Below are 15525 nucleotides of genomic sequence, written 5' to 3'. Positions count from 1 at the left end.
CTTCTTTCTGGCCTAGCCTTCTCCTTTGCTTCGTCCTTTTCCTCGACGCTTCTATTTCTGACTGTTTTGGAGCCTCGGGGCGTGCTTTTGGCTGCTCGTGCTCGCCAGAGCGTGCGCTTGTGCGCAGCTCGTGAGTGCCCGAGCAGCAGCTGGAGGTGTCTGCGGCCACCCCACTCTGGGATTGCAGAATCGGGCCTGGTGACTATCCGGCCTGGTTGGTGCTCGGATGGGAGAGCTGCTGGGAAGCGCGGGTGCTGCAGGCTCTTTTTTCCTTACTTGCTTTTCGCTTCTCCTTCTTTTCCTACTCTCTTCTCTTCTTTTCTTGAGTATACTTTCCCCTTGTTCTCCTTTGTCTCGCAGTGTCTGTTGTTTTCTTTGTTCTTGTGGCTTCTTTCTGTTTCTACGCTGTGAGGCAGCGCGTATTTTTTGTTGTGCTTGAATTCAGCGAGAGCCACGTGCTGGTGCGCAGCTTGTGAGTGCCCGAGCAGCAGCTGGAGGTGTCTACGGCCATACCACTCTGGCAACGCCCGATCTCGTCTGATCTCGGAAGCTAATCAGAGTCGGGCCTGGTTAGTACTTGGATGGGAGACCTCCTGGGAATACCGGGTGCTGTAGGCTCTTTATTTTTTCCGTTTTCCTTTTGATTCCTGAGCTTGTCCTTCTGTTTTGTTGGCACCGCTTCTCGGTTGTTGACTTGTGTAGCGTTGTTTTTTGTGCAGTTTTGTTTTGGCCTAGTGTTTTCTTGTGGTGGTTGTTGTCGTCTGGGACGAGGGTATCGTCTGGGTTCCTTTTGTGCTCAGAAAAGCGTGCGTTTGTGTGCAGCTCGTGAGGGCAAGAGCCGGAGCTGACAGTGTCTACGGCCACACCACTCTGGCAACGCCCGATCTCGTCTGATCTCGGAAGCTAAGCAGGGTCGGGCCTGGTTAGTACTTGGATGGGAGACCTCCTGGGAATACCGGGTGCTGTAGGCTTTTCTTCTTCGCTTTCATTTATTGGCCTTCCCGTCACTCGCTTTTCTTTTCCGCCGAAATCTTTTCCCGCCTTCTGTCTGGCCTAGCCTTCTCCTTTGCTTCGTCCTTTTCCTCGACGCTTCTATTTCTGACTGTTTTGGAGCCTCGGGGCGTGCTTTTGGCTGCTCGTGCTCGCCAGAGCGTGCGCTTGTGCGCAGCTCGTGAGTGCCCGAGCAGCAGCTGGAGGTGTCTGCGGCCACCCCACTCTGGGATTGCAGAATCGGGCCTGGTGACTATCCGGCCTGGTTGGTGCTCGGATGGGAGAGCTGCTGGGAAGCGCGGGTGCTGCAGGCTCTTTTTTCCTTACTTGCTTTTCGCTTCTCCTTCTTTTCCTACTCTCTTCTCTTCTTTTCTTGAGTATACTTTCCCCTTGTTCTCCTTTGTCTCGCAGTGTCTGTTGTTTTCTTTGTTCTTGTGGCTTCTTTCTGTTTCTACGCTGTGAGGCAGCGCGTATTTTTTGTTGTGCTTGAATTCAGCGAGAGCCACGTGCTGGTGCGCAGCTTGTGAGTGCCCGAGCAGCAGCTGGAGGTGTCTACGGCCATACCACTCTGGCAACGCCCGATCTCGTCTGATCTCGGAAGCTAATCAGAGTCGGGCCTGGTTAGTACTTGGATGGGAGACCTCCTGGGAATACCGGGTGCTGTAGGCTCTTTATTTTTTCCGTTTTCCTTTTGATTCCTGAGCTTGTCCTTCTGTTTTGTTGGCACCGCTTCTCGGTTGTTGACTTGTGTAGCGTTGTTTTTTGTGCAGTTTTGTTTTGGCCTAGTGTTTTCTTGTGGTGGTTGTTGTCGTCTGGGACGAGGGTATCGTCTGGGTTCCTTTTGTGCTCAGAAAAGCGTGCGTTTGTGTGCAGCTCGTGAGGGCAAGAGCCGGAGCTGACAGTGTCTACGGCCACACCACTCTGGCAACGCCCGATCTCGTCTGATCTCGGAAGCTAAGCAGGGTCGGGCCTGGTTAGTACTTGGATGGGAGACCTCCTGGGAATACCGGGTGCTGTAGGCTTTTCTTCTTCGCTTTCATTTATTGGCCTTCCCGTCACTCGCTTTTCTTTTCCGACGAAATCTTTTCCCGCCTTCTTTCTGGCCTAGCCTTCTCCTTTGCTTCGTCCTTTTCCTCGACGCTTCTATTTCTGACTGTTTTGGAGCCTCGGGGCGTGCTTTTGGCTGCTCGTGCTCGCCAGAGCGTGCGCTTGTGCGCAGCTCGTGAGTGCCCGAGCAGCAGCTGGAGGTGTCTGCGGCCACCCCACTCTGGGATTGCAGAATCGGGCCTGGTGACTATCCGGCCTGGTTGGTGCTCGGATGGGAGAGCTGCTGGGAAGCGCGGGTGCTGCAGGCTCTTTTTTCCTTACTTGCTTTTCGCTTCTCCTTCTTTTCCTACTCTCTTCTCTTCTTTTCTTGAGTATACTTTCCCCTTGTTCTCCTTTGTCTCGCAGTGTCTGTTGTTTTCTTTGTTCTTGTGGCTTCTTTCTGTTTCTACGCTGTGAGGCAGCGCGTATTTTTTGTTGTGCTTGAATTCAGCGAGAGCCACGTGCTGGTGCGCAGCTTGTGAGTGCCCGAGCAGCAGCTGGAGGTGTCTACGGCCATACCACTCTGGCAACGCCCGATCTCGTCTGATCTCGGAAGCTAATCAGAGTCGGGCCTGGTTAGTACTTGGATGGGAGACCTCCTGGGAATACCGGGTGCTGTAGGCTCTTTATTTTTTCCGTTTTCCTTTTGATTCCTGAGCTTGTCCTTCTGTTTTGTTGGCACCGCTTCTCGGTTGTTGACTTGTGTAGCGTTGTTTTTTGTGCAGTTTTGTTTTGGCCTAGTGTTTTCTTGTGGTGGTTGTTGTCGTCTGGGACGAGGGTATCGTCTGGGTTCCTTTTGTGCTCAGAAAAGCGTGCGTTTGTGTGCAGGTCGTGAGGGCAAGAGCCGGAGCTGACAGTGTCTACGGCCACACCACTCTGGCAACGCCCGATCTCGTCTGATCTCGGAAGCTAAGCAGGGTCGGGCCTGGTTAGTACTTGGATGGGAGACCTCCTGGGAATACCGGGTGCTGTAGGCTTTTCTTCTTCGCTTTCATTTATTGGCCTTCCCGTCACTCGCTTTTCTTTTCCGACGAAATCTTTTCCCGCCTTCTTTCTGGCCTAGCCTTCTCCTTTGCTTCGTCCTTTTCCTCGACGCTTCTATTTCTGACTGTTTTGGAGCCTCGGGGCGTGCTTTTGGCTGCTCGTGCTCGCCAGAGCGTGCGCTTGTGCGCAGCTCGTGAGTGCCCGAGCAGCAGCTGGAGGTGTCTGCGGCCACCCCACTCTGGGATTGCAGAATCGGGCCTGGTGACTATCCGGCCTGGTTGGTGCTCGGATGGGAGAGCTGCTGGGAAGCGCGGGTGCTGCAGGCTCTTTTTTCCTTACTTGCTTTTCGCTTCTCCTTCTTTTCCTACTCTCTTCTCTTCTTTTCTTGAGTATACTTTCCCCTTGTTCTCCTTTGTCTCGCAGTGTCTGTTGTTTTCTTTGTTCTTGTGGCTTCTTTCTGTTTCTACGCTGTGAGGCAGCGCGTATTTTTTGTTGTGCTTGAATTCAGCGAGAGCCACGTGCTGGTGCGCAGCTTGTGAGTGCCCGAGCAGCAGCTGGAGGTGTCTACGGCCATACCACTCTGGCAACGCCCGATCTCGTCTGATCTCGGAAGCTAATCAGAGTCGGGCCTGGTTAGTACTTGGATGGGAGACCTCCTGGGAATACCGGGTGCTGTAGGCTCTTTATTTTTTCCGTTTTCCTTTTGATTCCTGAGCTTGTCCTTCTGTTTTGTTGGCACCGCTTCTCGGTTGTTGACTTGTGTAGCGTTGTTTTTTGTGCAGTTTTGTTTTGGCCTAGTGTTTTCTTGTGGTGGTTGTTGTCGTCTGGGACGAGGGTATCGTCTGGGTTCCTTTTGTGCTCAGAAAAGCGTGCGTTTGTGTGCAGGTCGTGAGGGCAAGAGCCGGAGCTGACAGTGTCTACGGCCACACCACTCTGGCAACGCCCGATCTCGTCTGATCTCGGAAGCTAAGCAGGGTCGGGCCTGGTTAGTACTTGGATGGGAGACCTCCTGGGAATACCGGGTGCTGTAGGCTTTTCTTCTTCGCTTTCATTTATTGGCCTTCTTGTCACTCGCTTTTCTTTTCCGACGAAATCTTTTCCCGCCTTCTTTCTGGCCTAGCCTTCTCCTTTGCTTCGTCCTTTTCCTCGACGCTTCTATTTCTGACTGTTTTGGAGCCTCGGGGCGTGCTTTTGGCTGCTCGTGCTCGCCAGAGCGTGCGCTTGTGCGCAGCTCGTGAGTGCCCGAGCAGCAGCTGGAGGTGTCTGCGGCCACCCCACTCTGGGATTGCAGAATCGGGCCTGGTGACTATCCGGCCTGGTTGGTGCTCGGATGGGAGAGCTGCTGGGAAGCGCGGGTGCTGCAGGCTCTTTTTTCCTTACTTGCTTTTCGCTTCTCCTTCTTTTCCTACTCTCTTCTCTTCTTTTCTTGAGTATACTTTCCCCTTGTTCTCCTTTGTCTCGCAGTGTCTGTTGTTTTCTTTGTTCTTGTGGCTTCTTTCTGTTTCTACGCTGTGAGGCAGCGCGTATTTTTTGTTGTGCTTGAATTCAGCGAGAGCCACGTGCTGGTGCGCAGCTTGTGAGTGCCCGAGCAGCAGCTGGAGGTGTCTACGGCCATACCACTCTGGCAACGCCCGATCTCGTCTGATCTCGGAAGCTAATCAGAGTCGGGCCTGGTTAGTACTTGGATGGGAGACCTCCTGGGAATACCGGGTGCTGTAGGCTCTTTATTTTTTCCGTTTTCCTTTTGATTCCTGAGCTTGTCCTTCTGTTTTGTTGGCACCGCTTCTCGGTTGTTGACTTGTGTAGCGTTGTTTTTTGTGCAGTTTTGTTTTGGCCTAGTGTTTTCTTGTGGTGGTTGTTGTCGTCTGGGACGAGGGTATCGTCTGGGTTCCTTTTGTGCTCAGAAAAGCGTGCGTTTGTGTGCAGGTCGTGAGGGCAAGAGCCGGAGCTGACAGTGTCTACGGCCACACCACTCTGGCAACGCCCGATCTCGTCTGATCTCGGAAGCTAAGCAGGGTCGGGCCTGGTTAGTACTTGGATGGGAGACCTCCTGGGAATACCGGGTGCTGTAGGCTTTTCTTCTTCGCTTTCATTTATTGGCCTTCCCGTCACTCGCTTTTCTTTTCCGACGAAATCTTTTCCCGCCTTCTTTCTGGCCTAGCCTTCTCCTTTGCTTCGTCCTTTTCCTCGACGCTTCTATTTCTGACTGTTTTGGAGCCTCGGGGCGTGCTTTTGGCTGCTCGTGCTCGCCAGAGCGTGCGCTTGTGCGCAGCTCGTGAGTGCCCGAGCAGCAGCTGGAGGTGTCTGCGGCCACCCCACTCTGGGATTGCAGAATCGGGCCTGGTGACTATCCGGCCTGGTTGGTGCTCGGATGGGAGAGCTGCTGGGAAGCGCGGGTGCTGCAGGCTCTTTTTTCCTTACTTGCTTTTTGCTTCTCCTTCTTTTCCTACTCTCTTCTCTTCTTTTCTTGAGTATACTTTCCCCTTGTTCTCCTTTGTCTCGCAGTGTCTGTTGTTTTCTTTGTTCTTGTGGCTTCTTTCTGTTTCTACGCTGTGAGGCAGCGCGTATTTTTTGTTGTGCTTGAATTCAGCGAGAGCCACGTGCTGGTGCGCAGCTTGTGAGTGCCCGAGCAGCAGCTGGAGGTGTCTACGGCCATACCACTCTGGCAACGCCCGATCTCGTCTGATCTCGGAAGCTAATCAGAGTCGGGCCTGGTTAGTACTTGGATGGGAGACCTCCTGGGAATACCGGGTGCTGTAGGCTCTTTATTTTTTCCGTTTTCCTTTTGATTCCTGAGCTTGTCCTTCTGTTTTGTTGGCACCGCTTCTCGGTTGTTGACTTGTGTAGCGTTGTTTTTTGTGCAGTTTTGTTTTGGCCTAGTGTTTTCTTGTGGTGGTTGTTGTCGTCTGGGACGAGGGTATCGTCTGGGTTCCTTTTGTGCTCAGAAAAGCGTGCGTTTGTGTGCAGGTCGTGAGGGCAAGAGCCGGAGCTGACAGTGTCTACGGCCACACCACTCTGGCAACGCCCGATCTCGTCTGATCTCGGAAGCTAAGCAGGGTCGGGCCTGGTTAGTACTTGGATGGGAGACCTCCTGGGAATACCGGGTGCTGTAGGCTTTTCTTCTTCGCTTTCATTTATTGGCCTTCCCGTCACTCGCTTTTCTTTTCCGCCGAAATCTTTTCCCGCCTTCTGTCTGGCCTAGCCTTCTCCTTTGCTTCGTCCTTTTCCTCGACGCTTCTATTTCTGACTGTTTTGGAGCCTCGGGGCGTGCTTTTGGCTGCTCGTGCTCGCCAGAGCGTGCGCTTGTGCGCAGCTCGTGAGTGCCCGAGCAGCAGCTGGAGGTGTCTGCGGCCACCCCACTCTGGGATTGCAGAATCGGGCCTGGTGACTATCCGGCCTGGTTGGTGCTCGGATGGGAGAGCTGCTGGGAAGCGCGGGTGCTGCAGGCTCTTTTTTCCTTACTTGCTTTTCGCTTCTCCTTCTTTTCCTACTCTCTTCTCTTCTTTTCTTGAGTATACTTTCCCCTTGTTCTCCTTTGTCTCGCAGTGTCTGTTGTTTTCTTTGTTCTTGTGGCTTCTTTCTGTTTCTACGCTGTGAGGCAGCGCGTATTTTTTGTTGTGCTTGAATTCAGCGAGAGCCACGTGCTGGTGCGCAGCTTGTGAGTGCCCGAGCAGCAGCTGGAGGTGTCTACGGCCATACCACTCTGGCAACGCCCGATCTCGTCTGATCTCGGAAGCTAATCAGAGTCGGGCCTGGTTAGTACTTGGATGGGAGACCTCCTGGGAATACCGGGTGCTGTAGGCTCTTTATTTTTTCCGTTTTCCTTTTGATTCCTGAGCTTGTCCTTCTGTTTTGTTGGCACCGCTTCTCGGTTGTTGACTTGTGTAGCGTTGTTTTTTGTGCAGTTTTGTTTTGGCCTAGTGTTTTCTTGTGGTGGTTGTTGTCGTCTGGGACGAGGGTATCGTCTGGGTTCCTTTTGTGCTCAGAAAAGCGTGCGTTTGTGTGCAGGTCGTGAGGGCAAGAGCCGGAGCTGACAGTGTCTACGGCCACACCACTCTGGCAACGCCCGATCTCGTCTGATCTCGGAAGCTAAGCAGGGTCGGGCCTGGTTAGTACTTGGATGGGAGACCTCCTGGGAATACCGGGTGCTGTAGGCTTTTCTTCTTCGCTTTCATTTATTGGCCTTCTTGTCACTCGCTTTTCTTTTCCGACGAAATCTTTTCCCGCCTTCTTTCTGGCCTAGCCTTCTCCTTTGCTTCGTCCTTTTCCTCGACGCTTCTATTTCTGACTGTTTTGGAGCCTCGGGGCGTGCTTTTGGCTGCTCGTGCTCGCCAGAGCGTGCGCTTGTGCGCAGCTCGTGAGTGCCCGAGCAGCAGCTGGAGGTGTCTGCGGCCACCCCACTCTGGGATTGCAGAATCGGGCCTGGTGACTATCCGGCCTGGTTGGTGCTCGGATGGGAGAGCTGCTGGGAAGCGCGGGTGCTGCAGGCTCTTTTTTCCTTACTTGCTTTTCGCTTCTCCTTCTTTTCCTACTCTCTTCTCTTCTTTTCTTGAGTATACTTTCCCCTTGTTCTCCTTTGTCTCGCAGTGTCTGTTGTTTTCTTTGTTCTTGTGGCTTCTTTCTGTTTCTACGCTGTGAGGCAGCGCGTATTTTTTGTTGTGCTTGAATTCAGCGAGAGCCACGTGCTGGTGCGCAGCTTGTGAGTGCCCGAGCAGCAGCTGGAGGTGTCTACGGCCATACCACTCTGGCAACGCCCGATCTCGTCTGATCTCGGAAGCTAATCAGAGTCGGGCCTGGTTAGTACTTGGATGGGAGACCTCCTGGGAATACCGGGTGCTGTAGGCTCTTTATTTTTTCCGTTTTCCTTTTGATTCCTGAGCTTGTCCTTCTGTTTTGTTGGCACCGCTTCTCGGTTGTTGACTTGTGTAGCGTTGTTTTTTGTGCAGTTTTGTTTTGGCCTAGTGTTTTCTTGTGGTGGTTGTTGTCGTCTGGGACGAGGGTATCGTCTGGGTTCCTTTTGTGCTCAGAAAAGCGTGCGTTTGTGTGCAGCTCGTGAGGGCAAGAGCCGGAGCTGACAGTGTCTACGGCCACACCACTCTGGCAACGCCCGATCTCGTCTGATCTCGGAAGCTAAGCAGGGTCGGGCCTGGTTAGTACTTGGATGGGAGACCTCCTGGGAATACCGGGTGCTGTAGGCTTTTCTTCTTCGCTTTCATTTATTGGCCTTCCCGTCACTCGCTTTTCTTTTCCGCCGAAATCTTTTCCCGCCTTCTGTCTGGCCTAGCCTTCTCCTTTGCTTCGTCCTTTTCCTCGACGCTTCTATTTCTGACTTTTGGAGCCTCGGGGCGTGCTTTTGGCTGCTCGTGCTCGCCAGAGCGTGCGCTTGTGCGCAGCTCGTGAGTGCCCGAGCAGCAGCTGGAGGTGTCTGTGGCCACCCCACTCTGGGATTGCAGAATCGGGCCTGGTGACTATCCGGCCTGGTTGGTGCTCGGATGGGAGAGCTGCTGGGAAGCGCGGGTGCTGCAGGCTCTTTTTTCCTTACTTGCTTTTCGCTTCTCCTTCTTTTCCTACTCTCTTCTCTTCTTTTCTTGAGAATACTTTCCCCTTGTTCTCCTTTGTCTCGCAGTGTCTGTTGTTTTCTTTGTTCTTGTTGCTTCTTTCTGTTTCTACGCTGTGAGGCAGCGCGTATTTTTTGTTGTGCTTGAATTCAGCGAGAGCCACGTGCTGGTGCGCAGCTTGTGAGTGCCTGAGCAGCAGCTGGAGGTGTCTACGGCCATACCACTCTGGCAATGCCCGATCTCGTCTGATCTCGGAAGCTAATCAGAGTCGGGCCTGGTTAGTACTTGGATGGGAGACCTCCTGGGAATACCGGGTGCTGTAGGCTCTTTATTTTTTCCGTTTTCCTTTTGATTCCTGAGCTTGTCCTTCTGTTTTGTTGGCACCGCTTCTCGGTTGTTGACTTGTGTAGCGTTGTTTTTTGTGCAGTTTTGTTTTGGCCTAGTGTTTTCTTGTGGTGGTTGTTGTCGTCTGGGACGAGGGTATCGTCTGGGTTCCTTTTGTGCTCAGAAAAGCGTGCGTTTGCGTGCAGCTCGTGAGGGCAAGAGCCGGAGCTGACAGTGTCTACGGCCACACCACTCTGGCAACGCCCGATCTCGTCTGATCTCGGAAGCTAAGCAGGGTCGGGCCTGGTTAGTACTTGGATGGGAGACCTCCTGGGAATACCGGGTGCTGTAGGCTTTTCTTCTTCGCTTTCATTTATTGGCCTTCTTGTCACTCGCTTTTCTTTTTCGACGAAATCTTTTCCCGCCTTCTTTCTGGCCTAGCCTTCTCCTTTGCTTCGTCCTTTTCCTCGACGCTTCTATTTCTGACTGTTTTGGAGCCTCGGGGCGTGCTTTTGGCTGCTCGTGCTCGCCAGAGCGTGCGCTTGTGCGCAGCTCGTGAGTGCCCGAGCAGCAGCTGGAGGTGTCTGCGGCCACCCCACTCTGGGATTGCAGAATCGGGCCTAGTGACTATCCGGCCTGGTTGGTGCTCGGATGGGAGAGCTGCTGGGAAGCGCGGGTGCTGCAGGCTCTTTTTTCCTTACTTGCTTTTCGCTTCTCCTTCTTTTCCTACTCTCTTCTCTTCTTTTCTTGAGAATACTTTCCCCTTGTTCTCCTTTGTCTCGCAGTGTCTGTTGTTTTCTTAGTTCTTGTGGCTTCTTTCTGTTTCTACGCTGTGAGGCAGCGCGTATTTTTTGTTGTGCTTGAATTCAGCGAGAGCCACGTGCTGGTGCGCAGCTTGTGAGTGCCCGAGCAGCAGCTGGAGGTGTCTACGGCCATACCACTCTGGCAACGCCCGATCTCGTCTGATCTCGGAAGCTAATCAGAGTCGGGCCTGGTTAGTACTTGGATGGGAGACCTCCTGGGAATACCGGGTGCTGTAGGCTCTTTATTTTTTCCGTTTTCCTTTTGATTCCTGAGCTTGTCCTTCTGTTTTGTTGGCACCGCTTCTCGGTTGTTGACTTGTGTAGCGTTGTTTTTTGTGCAGTTTTGTTTTGGCCTAGTGTTTTCTTGTGGTGGTTGTTGTCGTCTGGGACGAGGGTATCGTCTGGGTTCCTTTTGTGCTCAGAAAAGCGTGCGTTTGTGTGCAGGTCGTGAGGGCAAGAGCCGGAGCTGACAGTGTCTACGGCCACACCACTCTGGCAACGCCCGATCTCGTCTGATCTCGGAAGCTAAGCAGGGTCGGGCCTGGTTAGTACTTGGATGGGAGACCTCCTGGGAATACCGGGTGCTGTAGGCTTTTCTTCTTCGCTTTCATTTATTGGCCTTCTTGTCACTCGCTTTTCTTTTCCGACGAAATCTTTTCCCGCCTTCTTTCTGGCCTAGCCTTCTCCTTTGCTTCGTCCTTTTCCTCGACGCTTCTATTTCTGACTGTTTTGGAGCCTCGGGGCGTGCTTTTGGCTGCTCGTGCTCGCCAGAGCGTGCGCTTGTGCGCAGCTCGTGAGTGCCCGAGCAGCAGCTGGAGGTGTCTGCGGCCACCCCACTCTGGGATTGCAGAATCGGGCCTGGTGACTATCCGGCCTGGTTGGTGCTCGGATGGGAGAGCTGCTGGGAAGCGCGGGTGCTGCAGGCTCTTTTTTCCTTACTTGCTTTTCGCTTCTCCTTCTTTTCCTACTCTCTTCTCTTCTTTTCTTGAGTATACTTTCCCCTTGTTCTCCTTTGTCTCGCAGTGTCTGTTGTTTTCTTTGTTCTTGTGGCTTCTTTCTGTTTCTACGCTGTGAGGCAGCGCGTATTTTTTGTTGTGCTTGAATTCAGCGAGAGCCACGTGCTGGTGCGCAGCTTGTGAGTGCCCGAGCAGCAGCTGGAGGTGTCTACGGCCATACCACTCTGGCAACGCCCGATCTCGTCTGATCTCGGAAGCTAATCAGAGTCGGGCCTGGTTAGTACTTGGATGGGAGACCTCCTGGGAATACCGGGTGCTGTAGGCTCTTTATTTTTTCCGTTTTCCTTTTGATTCCTGAGCTTGTCCTTCTGTTTTGTTGGCACCGCTTCTCGGTTGTTGACTTGCGTAGCGTTGTTTTTTGTGCAGTTTTGTTTTGGCCTAGTGTTTTCTTGTGGTGGTTGTTGTCGTCTGGGACGAGGGTATCGTCTGGGTTCCTTTTGTGCTCAGAAAAGCGTGCGTTTGTGTGCAGGTCGTGAGGGCAAGAGCCGGAGCTGACAGTGTCTACGGCCACACCACTCTGGCAACGCCCGATCTCGTCTGATCTCGGAAGCTAAGCAGGGTCGGGCCTGGTTAGTACTTGGATGGGAGACCTCCTGGGAATACCGGGTGCTGTAGGCTTTTCTTCTTCGCTTTCATTTATTGGCCTTCCCGTCACTCGCTTTTCTTTTCCGCCGAAATCTTTTCCCGCCTTCTGTCTGGCCTAGCCTTCTCCTTTGCTTCGTCCTTTTCCTCGACGCTTCTATTTCTGACTTTTGGAGCCTCGGGGCGTGCTTTTGGCTGCTCGTGCTCGCCAGAGCGTGCGCTTGTGCGCAGCTCGTGAGTGCCCGAGCAGCAGCTGGAGGTGTCTGTGGCCACCCCACTCTGGGATTGCAGAATCGGGCCTGGTGACTATCCGGCCTGGTTGGTGCTCGGATGGGAGAGCTGCTGGGAAGCGCGGGTGCTGCAGGCTCTTTTTTCCTTACTTGCTTTTCGCTTCTCCTTCTTTTCCTACTCTCTTCTCTTCTTTTCTTGAGAATACTTTCCCCTTGTTCTCCTTTGTCTCGCAGTGTCTGTTGTTTTCTTTGTTCTTGTTGCTTCTTTCTGTTTCTACGCTGTGAGGCAGCGCGTATTTTTTGTTGTGCTTGAATTCAGCGAGAGCCACGTGCTGGTGCGCAGCTTGTGAGTGCCTGAGCAGCAGCTGGAGGTGTCTACGGCCATACCACTCTGGCAACGCCCGATCTCGTCTGATCTCGGAAGCTAATCAGAGTCGGGCCTGGTTAGTACTTGGATGGGAGACCTCCTGGGAATACCGGGTGCTGTAGGCTCTTTATTTTTTCCGTTTTCCTTTTGATTCCTGAGCTTGTCCTTCTGTTTTGTTGGCACCGCTTCTCGGTTGTTGACTTGTGTAGCGTTGTTTTTTGTGCAGTTTTGTTTTGGCCTAGTGTTTTCTTGTGGTGGTTGTTGTCGTCTGGGACGAGGGTATCGTCTGGGTTCCTTTTGTGCTCAGAAAAGCGTGCGTTTGTGTGCAGGTCGTGAGGGCAAGAGCCGGAGCTGACAGTGTCTACGGCCACACCACTCTGGCAACGCCCGATCTCGTCTGATCTCGGAAGCTAAGCAGGGTCGGGCCTGGTTAGTACTTGGATGGGAGACCTCCTGGGAATACCGGGTGCTGTAGGCTTTTCTTCTTCGCTTTCATTTATTGGCCTTCCCGTCACTCGCTTTTCTTTTCCGCCGAAATCTTTTCCCGCCTTCTGTCTGGCCTAGCCTTCTCCTTTGCTTCGTCCTTTTCCTCGACGCTTCTATTTCTGACTTTTGGAGCCTCGGGGCGTGCTTTTGGCTGCTCGTGCTCGCCAGAGCGTGCGCTTGTGCGCAGCTCGTGAGTGCCCGAGCAGCAGCTGGAGGTGTCTGCGGCCACCCCACTCTGGGATTGCAGAATCGGGCCTGGTGACTATCCGGCCTGGTTGGTGCTCGGATGGGAGAGCTGCTGGGAAGCGCGGGTGCTGCAGGCTCTTTTTTCCTTACTTGCTTTTCGCTTCTCCTTCTTTTCCTACTCTCTTCTCTTCTTTTCTTGAGAATACTTTCCCCTTGTTCTCCTTTGTCTCGCAGTGTCTGTTGTTTTCTTAGTTCTTGTGGCTTCTTTCTGTTTCTACGCTGTGAGGCAGCGCGTATTTTTTGTTGTGCTTGAATTCAGCGAGAGCCACGTGCTGGTGCGCAGCTTGTGAGTGCCCGAGCAGCAGCTGGAGGTGTCTACGGCCATACCACTCTGGCAACGCCCGATCTCGTCTGATCTCGGAAGCTAATCAGAGTCGGGCCTGGTTAGTACTTGGATGGGAGACCTCCTGGGAATACCGGGTGCTGTAGGCTCTTTATTTTTTCCGTTTTCCTTTTGATTCCTGAGCTTGTCCTTCTGTTTTGTTGGCACCGCTTCTCGGTTGTTGACTTGTGTAGCGTTGTTTTTTGTGCAGTTTTGTTTTGGCCTAGTGTTTTCTTGTGGTGGTTGTTGTCGTCTGGGACGAGGGTATCGTCTGGGTTCCTTTTGTGCTCAGAAAAGCGTGCGTTTGTGTGCAGCTCGTGAGGGCAAGAGCCGGAGCTGACAGTGTCTACGGCCACACCACTCTGGCAACGCCCGATCTCGTCTGATCTCGGAAGCTAAGCAGGGTCGGGCCTGGTTAGTACTTGGATGGGAGACCTCCTGGGAATACCGGGTGCTGTAGGCTTTTCTTCTTCGCTTTCATTTATTGGCCTTCTTGTCACTCGCTTTTCTTTTCCGACGAAATCTTTTCCCGCCTTCTGTCTGGCCTAGCCTTCTCCTTTGCTTCGTCCTTTTCCTCGACGCTTCTATTTCTGACTGTTTTGGAGCCTCGGGGCGTGCTTTTGGCTGCTCGTGCTCGCCAGAGCGTGCGCTTGTGCGCAGCTCGTGAGTGCACGAGCAGCAGCTGGAGGTGTCTGCGGCCACCCCACTCTGGGATTGCAGAATCGGGCCTAGTGACTATCCGGCCTGGTTGGTGCTCGGATGGGAGAGCTGCTGGGAAGCGCAGGTGCTGCAGGCTCTTTTTTTTTTTTTTTTTTTTTATGTATTCAATTCTTTATTATATTTTTCCTCTTTTTCGCTTTCTGTTCTGTGTTGTTTTCTTTTTTGTTCTGGTTTTGTCATGGTGTTATCCCTGATTGGGACATAAGGTATAATGGGAGAAACTGAGATACTGCACCGTATCTGGCCATGCCACCACGCGAACAGTGCTGTGCCCTCCTGTGTGGTACTGGGGAAATAAATGGGTCTCCAAAAAAAACAGCACGAATTTAAGTGAACGATAACTTTACAATTTTTATTAAAACTGAATAATTGAGAGAGACTAATTTCCCAAACCAAAATTGATAGCTTACGTTAAGGAAGAACTGCAGGGGAAGCACAGAATCTGAATCTGCGCGGCAGCTGAAAGAGTGTGTTGCGAGAGAGCTGTCTGGCGTCTGGTGCGGTGCTCCGCCCCTTGGCCGCTCCCCAGCAGCATTAACTCCTTAACTGCCTGCCTGATGTTCTGACGTGGAATACCGGCATTAAAATCACAAATCTCCAACCGGTTTCTTTCTTTTTCTTTTTCTTTTTTTTTTTTTTTTTTTTTTTGTGAGGCAGTGTGTAATTTTTTACTATCTTCAGTGAGGCTCATGTGCTTGTGTGCATCTTGTGCGTGCACGAGTTGGACATGGAGGTGTCTACGGCCACACCACTCTGGCAATGCCCAATCTCATCTATCTCGGAAGCTAATCAGAGTCGGGCCTTGTTAGTACTTGGATGGGATTCCTCTTGGGAATACCGGGTGCTGTAGGCTTTTCTTCTTTTTTCCTTATCATTTCCGTTCCTTTTTTCTTTCCTGTTTTCTTGTCCTTACTTTCTCCTTTTTTCTCCTGCTTTTTTTTATCCTTTCTATTACTTCTATTCTGGGCTTTTTTTTTTTTTTATATATATACATTATGACATGCGTCTTTCAGGTAATACATACTGAGGTCATTCTAAACTTAACTTTATGATCATGCCTCTGAGATGCCCTTTTTGTTGCTTAACAAAAAGAGATATATTCATTAGTAAAACCCAGCAATGCTTTCCTTCCTCTGAACTACCATTTATTTAGAATACTTGGCAGTACCAGACAGATGTTGCATTAGGAGTGCCTTCCTCTGGTGATGGAATTCTGAAATTCTGGCATTTCTCTTTCACAGCTTTTGATAAGGATTTTAATTCTCTATAACTCTTGCTGTTAACTTCAACGCACATGGGTCACCATATTGGCAGAATATTTCCATTAACAAATCTGACCCAAGGAAAAAGGAAAATTAACTGCACACTAGCATTCTATGATTAAAGACAGCATAAGAATGAGAGGCAATGCTTTCATGGTCTCTAGGCAAATTTTACAGCTCTGTATATTTTGAAACAGCATGGTGACTTGGAAATAATCTGTGACAAATACTCTGTGCTGTTGTTTGACTCTACAATAATTTAGTCAGCCTCAGAGGTTTTGAACACTTGCTTCTGACCACAGACAGGGTTTTTCAATCAGTTATCTCAAGTGAAAGAGAGCTAGGACTGTGCGAGTTGGTCTCTACCATTAAGCTAAATGTTTCCTTCCCACAGATAATGCTGATGTATATTTTTACCTGCAGCAGCAGCAGCAGGCCATGGCTGTAGTCCTCAGAACATCAGTTCTGCACTGGAAGTCATTCTGAAGAGCAGCGTGACACACTGAAGGTTGAGCATGCATCTGTAGCAAAGATGAGCAGTTCCTGGAA

At 51.7% G+C, this 15525-nt stretch overlaps 26 non-coding genes and 1 pseudogene across 26 annotated transcripts; all 27 read left to right on the top strand.

The window, feature by feature from the left end:
• Positions 1–499: 499 nt before the first annotated feature.
• On the top strand, positions 500–618 carry LOC136059554 (5S ribosomal RNA). The gene has a single exon (XR_010623250.1). It is a non-coding gene; the product is annotated as a 5S ribosomal RNA (ribosomal RNA).
• Positions 619–852: 234 nt separating this feature from the next.
• On the top strand, positions 853–971 carry LOC136059586 (5S ribosomal RNA). The gene has a single exon (XR_010623281.1). It is a non-coding gene; the product is annotated as a 5S ribosomal RNA (ribosomal RNA).
• A 569-nt stretch (positions 972–1540) lies between these two features.
• Positions 1541–1659, top strand: LOC136059553 (5S ribosomal RNA). The gene has a single exon (XR_010623249.1). It is a non-coding gene; the product is annotated as a 5S ribosomal RNA (ribosomal RNA).
• A 234-nt stretch (positions 1660–1893) lies between these two features.
• LOC136059585 (5S ribosomal RNA) lies at positions 1894–2012 on the top strand. The gene has a single exon (XR_010623280.1). It is a non-coding gene; the product is annotated as a 5S ribosomal RNA (ribosomal RNA).
• A 569-nt stretch (positions 2013–2581) lies between these two features.
• On the top strand, positions 2582–2700 carry LOC136059552 (5S ribosomal RNA). The gene has a single exon (XR_010623248.1). It is a non-coding gene; the product is annotated as a 5S ribosomal RNA (ribosomal RNA).
• A 234-nt stretch (positions 2701–2934) lies between these two features.
• LOC136059584 (5S ribosomal RNA) lies at positions 2935–3053 on the top strand. Its single transcript, XR_010623279.1, has one exon. It is a non-coding gene; the product is annotated as a 5S ribosomal RNA (ribosomal RNA).
• A 569-nt stretch (positions 3054–3622) lies between these two features.
• On the top strand, positions 3623–3741 carry LOC136059551 (5S ribosomal RNA). Its single transcript, XR_010623247.1, has one exon. It is a non-coding gene; the product is annotated as a 5S ribosomal RNA (ribosomal RNA).
• Positions 3742–3975: 234 nt separating this feature from the next.
• LOC136059583 (5S ribosomal RNA) lies at positions 3976–4094 on the top strand. Its single transcript, XR_010623278.1, has one exon. It is a non-coding gene; the product is annotated as a 5S ribosomal RNA (ribosomal RNA).
• Positions 4095–4663: 569 nt separating this feature from the next.
• LOC136059550 (5S ribosomal RNA) lies at positions 4664–4782 on the top strand. The gene has a single exon (XR_010623246.1). It is a non-coding gene; the product is annotated as a 5S ribosomal RNA (ribosomal RNA).
• A 234-nt stretch (positions 4783–5016) lies between these two features.
• Positions 5017–5135, top strand: LOC136059582 (5S ribosomal RNA). The gene has a single exon (XR_010623277.1). It is a non-coding gene; the product is annotated as a 5S ribosomal RNA (ribosomal RNA).
• Positions 5136–5704: 569 nt separating this feature from the next.
• On the top strand, positions 5705–5823 carry LOC136059547 (5S ribosomal RNA). The gene has a single exon (XR_010623243.1). It is a non-coding gene; the product is annotated as a 5S ribosomal RNA (ribosomal RNA).
• Positions 5824–6057: 234 nt separating this feature from the next.
• LOC136059581 (5S ribosomal RNA) lies at positions 6058–6176 on the top strand. Its single transcript, XR_010623276.1, has one exon. It is a non-coding gene; the product is annotated as a 5S ribosomal RNA (ribosomal RNA).
• A 569-nt stretch (positions 6177–6745) lies between these two features.
• LOC136059535 (5S ribosomal RNA) lies at positions 6746–6864 on the top strand. The gene has a single exon (XR_010623235.1). It is a non-coding gene; the product is annotated as a 5S ribosomal RNA (ribosomal RNA).
• A 234-nt stretch (positions 6865–7098) lies between these two features.
• On the top strand, positions 7099–7217 carry LOC136059579 (5S ribosomal RNA). Its single transcript, XR_010623274.1, has one exon. It is a non-coding gene; the product is annotated as a 5S ribosomal RNA (ribosomal RNA).
• A 569-nt stretch (positions 7218–7786) lies between these two features.
• On the top strand, positions 7787–7905 carry LOC136059525 (5S ribosomal RNA). Its single transcript, XR_010623229.1, has one exon. It is a non-coding gene; the product is annotated as a 5S ribosomal RNA (ribosomal RNA).
• Positions 7906–8139: 234 nt separating this feature from the next.
• On the top strand, positions 8140–8258 carry LOC136059578 (5S ribosomal RNA). Its single transcript, XR_010623273.1, has one exon. It is a non-coding gene; the product is annotated as a 5S ribosomal RNA (ribosomal RNA).
• A 567-nt stretch (positions 8259–8825) lies between these two features.
• On the top strand, positions 8826–8944 carry LOC136059523 (5S ribosomal RNA). Its single transcript, XR_010623227.1, has one exon. It is a non-coding gene; the product is annotated as a 5S ribosomal RNA (ribosomal RNA).
• A 234-nt stretch (positions 8945–9178) lies between these two features.
• On the top strand, positions 9179–9297 carry LOC136059577 (5S ribosomal RNA). The gene has a single exon (XR_010623272.1). It is a non-coding gene; the product is annotated as a 5S ribosomal RNA (ribosomal RNA).
• Positions 9298–9866: 569 nt separating this feature from the next.
• Positions 9867–9985, top strand: LOC136059591 (5S ribosomal RNA). The gene has a single exon (XR_010623286.1). It is a non-coding gene; the product is annotated as a 5S ribosomal RNA (ribosomal RNA).
• A 234-nt stretch (positions 9986–10219) lies between these two features.
• LOC136059576 (5S ribosomal RNA) lies at positions 10220–10338 on the top strand. Its single transcript, XR_010623271.1, has one exon. It is a non-coding gene; the product is annotated as a 5S ribosomal RNA (ribosomal RNA).
• Positions 10339–10907: 569 nt separating this feature from the next.
• Positions 10908–11026, top strand: LOC136059580 (5S ribosomal RNA). Its single transcript, XR_010623275.1, has one exon. It is a non-coding gene; the product is annotated as a 5S ribosomal RNA (ribosomal RNA).
• Positions 11027–11260: 234 nt separating this feature from the next.
• LOC136059575 (5S ribosomal RNA) lies at positions 11261–11379 on the top strand. Its single transcript, XR_010623270.1, has one exon. It is a non-coding gene; the product is annotated as a 5S ribosomal RNA (ribosomal RNA).
• A 567-nt stretch (positions 11380–11946) lies between these two features.
• LOC136059569 (5S ribosomal RNA) lies at positions 11947–12065 on the top strand. The gene has a single exon (XR_010623264.1). It is a non-coding gene; the product is annotated as a 5S ribosomal RNA (ribosomal RNA).
• A 234-nt stretch (positions 12066–12299) lies between these two features.
• On the top strand, positions 12300–12418 carry LOC136059574 (5S ribosomal RNA). The gene has a single exon (XR_010623269.1). It is a non-coding gene; the product is annotated as a 5S ribosomal RNA (ribosomal RNA).
• Positions 12419–12985: 567 nt separating this feature from the next.
• LOC136059557 (5S ribosomal RNA) lies at positions 12986–13104 on the top strand. Its single transcript, XR_010623253.1, has one exon. It is a non-coding gene; the product is annotated as a 5S ribosomal RNA (ribosomal RNA).
• Positions 13105–13338: 234 nt separating this feature from the next.
• On the top strand, positions 13339–13457 carry LOC136059573 (5S ribosomal RNA). Its single transcript, XR_010623268.1, has one exon. It is a non-coding gene; the product is annotated as a 5S ribosomal RNA (ribosomal RNA).
• A 992-nt stretch (positions 13458–14449) lies between these two features.
• Positions 14450–14567, top strand: LOC136059533 (5S ribosomal RNA; annotated as a pseudogene).
• Positions 14568–15525: the final 958 nt, after the last annotated feature.

The sequence above is a fragment of the Cyrtonyx montezumae genome, unplaced genomic scaffold, assembly GCF_038088225.1.
Source record: "Cyrtonyx montezumae isolate F1298 unplaced genomic scaffold, pur_monq_1.0 scaffold_8, whole genome shotgun sequence".
In the NCBI taxonomy this organism is placed as follows: domain Eukaryota; kingdom Metazoa; phylum Chordata; class Aves; order Galliformes; family Odontophoridae; genus Cyrtonyx; species Cyrtonyx montezumae.
The sequence above is the reverse complement of the archived record's forward strand: the minus strand, read 5'-3'. Positions and strand labels throughout refer to the sequence as shown.